The sequence below is a fragment of the Meles meles genome, chromosome 8 (genome assembly GCF_922984935.1).
Source record: "Meles meles chromosome 8, mMelMel3.1 paternal haplotype, whole genome shotgun sequence".
NCBI classification, from domain to species: Eukaryota; Metazoa; Chordata; class Mammalia; order Carnivora; family Mustelidae; genus Meles; species Meles meles.
In genome coordinates this window covers 55,594,862-55,602,547 of record NC_060073.1, presented here as the reverse complement: position 1 = coordinate 55,602,547, position 7,686 = coordinate 55,594,862, and the positions used below count along the sequence as shown (strand labels likewise).

Genomic DNA, 7,686 nt, shown 5'->3' with positions numbered 1-7,686 from the left:
GAACTAAGGTTCTTTGTGCTCATGCCTATTTTTAGAGGTTTTCTTGCCACTTTAAAATAGAGCCAACCATTGTTTCTTAGGTACCCATGATACTATCTTAACCATTCAAATCTGTTGACGACTTTTGGGTTTTGCCTCCCTAAAATCCAAAGATTTGTTCTTTTACCCTATAAAAGAGAGGTGTTAAAACAAATTAGGTTTCATTCATTATGTTACTATTGATGAGTTTCATGGAAAGAGTCATTCAAATCAGAAAAGATGCTCAGCCTTCCCTAGGTTAAATTTATATAGGTAAAATATTATTAGTGTGAATATTTTAGAGCCTAAATGCTTTATGGGAAGTCCCTGAAGATTTTTCAGTGTTTCAATCTATCAGTGCTTTGCCTCATGTTAGCAACAAGAATGCAGTGTGACCAATCATAATATCAGTTATTTTAAATGTTTACTTGGTTGGAACCTTACTTCTTTGATTTGGACCATACATCTTCTAGAACACTGGTTTTCATCTGGGGATAAACATCAGACTTATTTGTAGGGTTTTATTAAAATACTGATGTTTAAGACCTATTCTGAATCTCGTTACTTGATATTGTTGATGTATTTTTGGTATATTCTTAGTGTATTGCATATATGTTATGCCTTGGGAATTTTGTACATCTCAAGAATATTCCCTCTGTAAAAAGGGAGCTCATCCATTATTACAAATCAGATATCATACGCACTATCTTCTTTGAAAATGGAAGAAAAGTTGATCATTATATGTATAGACACGTTGACTAAAGCTTTATTTTTTTTTAATCGCCTTTGTTTTGTGTGACACAGAAATAACCAAAATTCTCTGTCGGTTGCATCAGTCTTGTTATGAACACTCTTCAGTAATTGCCACAGTCATTTTGAGTCTCTGGCATCTACAGACAGTGTTGGTATTACTTGGATGGTTCCCCAAAGGCTCTGCAACTCAACTGCGGGCCAGAGTTCACATCTTCAACAAAGAAGCATGATCTCAGAGCCCATGGGAAAGGACTCCACCAGGTAATTTAAACTTAATAGACTTGGGTACAGGCTTCTGACGTCACTGGCTAAACAACTTTAAGACTGTACAGATATCTGAATATCTAAGTCAAGATTTCCAGGACTTTTTTTAATCAAGAAGCCAGTGAGTTCATGATACTGCCAACCTAGGATCCAACAAACAAGCTCGATTACACAGGAATGAATGCACTGATGAGAGATGACTGAAGCTATTTGTTTGGAATGTTGCTGACATTATTTTAATGTTCTATTTTCTGGGTATTAAAAGGAAGCCTTGTTCTTCCTTAAAGGAAGTTTCTTGTTCTTATTAAGGTATCTATAACCCATAACAATTTAGTGGATTCTGATTATGTGAACTAAAATGGAATATTCCTTTTTTTTTAAGATTTTATTTATTTATTTGACAGAGATCACAAGTAGGCAGAGAGGCAGGCAGAGAGAGAGGAAGGGAAGCAGACTCTCCACTCAGCAGAGAGCACAATGCGGGGCCCCATCCCAGGACCCTGGGATCATGACCTGAGCCAAAGGCAGAGGCTTTAACCCACTGAGCCACCCAGGCACCCCTGAAATGGAATATTCTTTTTTCTTTAATTTTTATTTATTTCTTATTTTTTTATAAACATATAATGTATTTTTATCGCCAGGGGTACAGGTCTGTGAATCGTTAGGTTTACACACTTCACAGCACTCTCCATAGCACATACCCTCCCCAATGAAATGGAATATTCTTTTTTTTTTTTTTAAAGATTTTATTTATTTATTTGACGGAGAGAGAGATCACAAGCAGGCAGAGAGGCAGGCAGAGAGAGAGGAGGAAGCAGGCTCCCTGTGGAGCAGAGAGCCCGACGCGGGGCTCGATCCCAGGACCCTGAGATCATGACCTGAGCCGAAGGCAGCGGCTTAATCCACTGAGCCACCCAGGCGCCCCGAAATGGAATATTCTTAAGTGATATTCTCCCTACCTGACTCCCCATCTCAAATTCAGAAACTTTTATTACATATTTTTACTTCTAAGTGGTAATAGAGTTATTTGCATAGGTTCAATAAGAATTTATCTTTTTACTAGATATAATTGGTAATTGGTGTGCAACCAAGGCCTTGTCTGGAATGTCATACTTGAGAATGATGTTTATTTAATTGGGTACTACAGGCCACTATTTTTTTCCCCAAGAGACTATTTTAAAACAATGCTTTCAACTGTTCAACCCGAATTATGGGTATGAACTAAATTATACTTTTACCTTTGTAAATAGTCTCTCCCTACAAAATATTTTTTTTAATATTTATTTTTATTTGTTTATTTACAGCATAACAGTGTTCATTGTTTTGGCATCACACCCAGTGCTCCAAAATATTTTTCTTAAGAATATTGTCAAGTTTACTCGTTTCTTGTACTAAAGACACAACATTCAAGATGTTTTCCATCTCTCGATTCTTTTGGATTTCCCCAACTTTCCTCCATAGGAAACTGTGGAAGCAAAAATCTTACATAGGAAGCAAAAAAAACAAAAAACAAAAAAACAAAAAAAAACCCTGTTACCAAAAATACTTTTTTACATTTCAATTAGTCTGTTATTTATGAAGATTAGCTGTTCAAAGTAGTACTATTACTTCTGTCTCCTTTCTTAATATCCTTCATTATAGACACAAAGCCAATTTCTAAATAAAAATTCTTCTCCGTCTCTGCAAACTACATCCCAGAATGGACAAGCTGGACCACGTAGAGTAGTGATTTGTGATACAGTATGAAGATCTAGACTATCAAGTGTATGCCTGGCTTAAGACCATAACACCTGATAATGAAGAAACAGTTTGAAGAGACTGTCCTCAAAGAATACTTTAGATGTTCAATATCTTGCTGTAATCTGCACAGAAAAAGGCCAACTAGCATGGCTTATTCATGAAATTTCCAAATACAGTGAAGGCAACTGTCTCTTCCAAATTGAGAAAGGACACTGCCTCAATGAAGGGCATCCCTTGGACATAACCAAAATCAGGTCTGTAACATAAATATACTAAGATATTACATAAAACATCATGATTTGGACCATCTTTGTGAAAGAGGTAGAGATGGAAATGCATAGGATATGTCTAGCTTAATTCCAGATGGACATTTGGATCATCAACAGATATACCTTCTATATCATGTTTAGAGAGAATGTGTTTCACCGAAGCCTTTCCACTGTCCCTTTCTTCTGGATAAAAGTATTTCATAAAGTTCAGGGGCAATATCTGAATCACTGCCTACAACTAGACTCTGAGTTTTTAACCATGAAGAGAGTAGGGGGCAATTCTCACTCGAACTCCCAAACTTTTCTGTTACTATGCATTACTTCCCAACTGGTGCAGTATTTCACTGATCCAAATTACCCCTGGATTTGTAATATATTTTTTCTGCTTAAATTGTTCTTTTTTCTTTTTTCCTAATGTACTACTTTAATTTCTCAATTTTGAGACTCAACCCAATAGTCTAATGTTTTTGTCAGTGAGGTAAACCTTCCTCTACAGATTTGACAAGATTTTCCCTGGAGTATGCAAAAATTTCCTAAACAGGACAAAAAAGCAATCCTCAATCACATAATGGCCTGTACTCAAGAATGGTAGTAGGAAGTGGCTCAAATTCAAAATTCTCATATCCTAATGACTGAAGTGGCAGTTTACAGGTCCTCCCTGTTCGTGTTTTATACTCCTGCTGAATGGTTTCTGGAAGTGTTCTAAAGATTCTCTTTGGGAGGGACTTTACCACATAATATCCACGAGGAGCACTATGGACAACTGATCTGAGCTCCTTTTGTCCTTTTTTGGAAAAAGTTTCAACCAGGGGCAGATGGAGGGGCACTCTGTCTGGGGACCCTCCTCAGACCCTGGGGGGCCAACTTTTCACTGCTCCAAGTCTATGTTTTTAGTGTCCGTAGCCACCAGGCAGCAGCTCTATGGAGGACAGGCTGCCTACGCCATCAGCCACCCCATTGCCAAGCCTGTCCCGGTGGACATGGCTACACGGACAAAGGACGAGAGGCCCCCTGCTGACCTGAGGAAGTTGTTGCCTACTCCTGACCAGTCACTTTTATGGAACTAAGGTTGACTTTATGGAAACTGGTTTACAAGTTCCAGCCTTAGAGCTTGGTAAGGAAAGTCACTTTCATGGCAGGCAAAGAGCCTGCAGATTCTTGGAGGACTTTAAGACAAAGGAAGTCACCCAGAATGGATGGATACTGCAGATGTAATCTGGTGGATAAATTTCTTGGACTTCGCCTCCTAGCCTCAGGATAGCAAATAATGGAAGTTTTAGAAGTCCAACCTGAGATTCCTTATGGAAACCTCCAGCACAACAAAATGTAAAAAGGCCTTTTGGTTAACATTCTTACTGCACCTATGTAAATAATCAGGCCAAGATTAATGAGGCCAGATTCACTCTGTGATCAAGAATCTTTGAGCTTCTTTTTGATCAGACGTGGGGAAACCATAGGGAAAAATTTGAGCTTAGATGGAAAATTATGTGTTGCCATTCCAAAGGACACCTGGGTTGTTTGATTCTGAATCTGTAAACTGTAGATAACTAACAGCAATGCTAAAGAATTCTTGTCCATAGACATGAAAACAAATTCTGTTCAGGAACGAACTATAAAATTTTGGCTCTCTTTGCACATCCCTTACGATATTTCTGACCTATACCTATGTCTGTTCTTGGGAATCTCCTTTGACCTAGTTATAACATACCACCAGTTTCTTCATGAATGAGTTGAATAAAATTTTCATGTTTTTTTTCCTTAACATCTGTATGAGAGTCATGATTTTACCTGCTTTTAAAAATTAACTTTTAATGTGTACTTGAAACTAAATCAACATTTAATTGTTGATCACATGTGCCTGAGTCTTTGCTTCAGCCACAAAGGGCCTAGAGACTTTCAGGGAAGTGTCAGGAGACTTTTGAGGCAACCCAGTTTGGTGACCTTGCAAGCAACCTAGCACAGTAACTTTCTAAGAAGCTTTACGGTGGCAGTCCTATTCAGAAGCTACTTGCTGTTTTTTCTGTACTACTACTTCAGGTGGTCCGAGACTTCTTCGCAGTTATTGTCCTGGCCATTCAGCTCTTCTTCAAAGGTTGCTCACGCTGAAGAGTATACTTCAGGGGGGAAATACAAATTAAAGATCCTCATATTCTAACTCTCAAAGACAAGAGCAAGATAGTGCTGAAGCAACTGCCACATGGGGATTTATAAGCTTGTTTAAATCAAAATCATGTGAAACTTCATTCTTGTGGGTTGCCTGCGTGGCTCAGTTAAGTGTCTGCCTTTGGCTTGAGTCATGATCCCAGAGTCTCAGGACTGAGCCCCACATCAGGCTCCCTGCTCAGCAGGGAGTCCAGTTCTCCCTCTGGCCCTCACCCCGCTGATGCTCTCTCTCTCTCAAAATCTTTTTTAAAAATAACTTTATTCTCGTGTCAGATGGCAGATAGAAGTATGGTCATATTTTCCTCAAAGATGACTGACATATTCTTCACTACTATTTGATGACAGAGTGTCTGGTACCACTTCCCTGAACATTTTGTTAGACGCTGGCCAAAACTCCCCTGACTTGGGTACAGCAAAACTCAGCAGGGCCCTGGGAAACCCTTGCCCATTTAGTTATCTCTTGATCATAAGGACAAATGTCATATTTTCCATTTTACTTTTTTTTTTTTTTGAGAAAGAGAATGGGAAGGAGCAGAGGGAGGCAGAATCCGAAGCATCTCCACACTTAGCACGGAGCCCCATGCAAGGCTCGATCTCACAACCCTAGGATCATGACCTGAGCCAAAATCAAGACTCAGACACTTAACTGAGCCAACCAGGCACTGCTCCATTTTTTTTAAAATCAACTCTTGCTCTCTCTAAAACACAAGCCTGGTGTATCAAAAGAGAAATATTTTCCCTCAGCAAGTGAGGACAATCTTTAAGTAACACATAGTAAGGATTTTTGTTGTCACAGGGATGGTTTTATAAATAATTCTAGTAGGTCCAAGTTACTGTACTACAGAGCTTGACAGCAGAGTCCTGGATCTTTGGCTTGTTCTTGGGAAGCTTCTTCATGCTTCCCTGAATAGATGAGATGCGCATAGCGTATAAAGCATTGGTATAAGACTGATTCTCCGGCAATGCCTGACAGGGGAGGAATTTTTAAGCCAACTAAAAGGATATTTTGTAGGGTTTCTTAGTGGTATTATGTTTCCAGAAAAAAAAATGACAGAACAGAGGTATATCTATTGAGCCAACATGGTTATAGTTAGTCATGGTAATTGTTTACAAGAACTACTGAGAATTCACATGATATGGTTTCTCTTTCCCTGGAAAGAAACATTTTGAACAATGTTTACAGAATCCTCTAGGATTCTGGAATTCTGGACATTCTGGACATGGAAAAGCATTGTTCAATTATACTCTTGTCATAGGCTTTGTCCATTACACACCCACTACTCATATGTTCACAACCCATAGGAATCAGTTCTTCATATAATTTCCCATAGCCGTTTTCTAATTTGGACATTAGGTAAACTGCACTGTACTCCCTGAATGATGACTGCCAGAAGTGAACACTTCCAAGTACAGTTTTATAAAGAAACTTTGAAATATTGAGATACTAGAAGGCCCAATAAATGACATCTCTTTTCCCTGCCTGACTTCGGAAGAAAGGTGAAAAACCACTTTCACTAACAAAGCTAGGTTGGAAGTACATGGCTTACGTGTGGCAAAAGTAGACTTCCCAATCCCAAACTCTGGAATAGATTTACCTAGTTACAGTCCATCCTGAAAATCTTGGGGTTGGGATGTGGGTGGGAGATGAGCTAAATGGGTGATGGTTATTAAAGAGGTCACTTATGATGAACACTGGGTATTGTATGAATTACTAAATCTTACTCCAGAAACCAATATTGCACTGTTAACTAAAATCAACAACAAAGCCCATGGAGTCAATTACAATCAGCAGGGTTCCTACTGTCTACCAACAGGCAGGCTAGGAAAAAATTTCTTCTTATGAATACCAGAGGCATGGGAAAGACATCTTCCCTCCACAACAATGTCTTTTCTCAATTTTCTGGAAACTTATTTTTCTACCATGAAACAACTTTGTCTCAAATTAGATGATCCAGAAACAAAGGACTTAGTCATGATAGGTTGTATTCCAAACTGTTAATGACAATCTTGCAGTACAACTTCTCATTTTTCCCCCCACTTATTTTGACTCACCTATTGGAGAAGCCTTGTACAAAACACAGATGCTTCAGGGGGTTTCTGCCCTGTGCTATAATTAAAGTCTTCCAAATTGTCAAAATTGTGCCAGCATGCCCTTAGCCTTGATGATGGACTTGCCAACTGCTGACCTGGGGCATTGTAACTATTCACCTTTACATGCTCGCAAGGTAGCACTCACTTCTGGGTTTGCTTGGTAATACCCTAATACTTAAGGACATATTAGGAGGACCCCAGAGACTCCAACTCTCTACTGTTAGAAATGCATGTTTTGGTAATGAACAATCGTCACACAGGTCCTGAAGATCCAGGAGGGCACATACTGTGGTGAAATCAGTGTGTGAAGGTGCAGGTGGTCTGTACAGGTATTCTTTGCATTCTAACAAAAAAGCCACTATCACATCATCTATGAACTGACATAAGT

General features: G+C 39.0%; 1 pseudogene; it reads right to left on the bottom strand.

Annotated features, from left to right (window-relative positions):
- Positions 1 to 2,657: 2,657 nt before the first annotated feature.
- LOC123948704 lies at positions 2,658 to 6,131 on the bottom strand (annotated as a pseudogene).
- Positions 6,132 to 7,686: the final 1,555 nt, after the last annotated feature.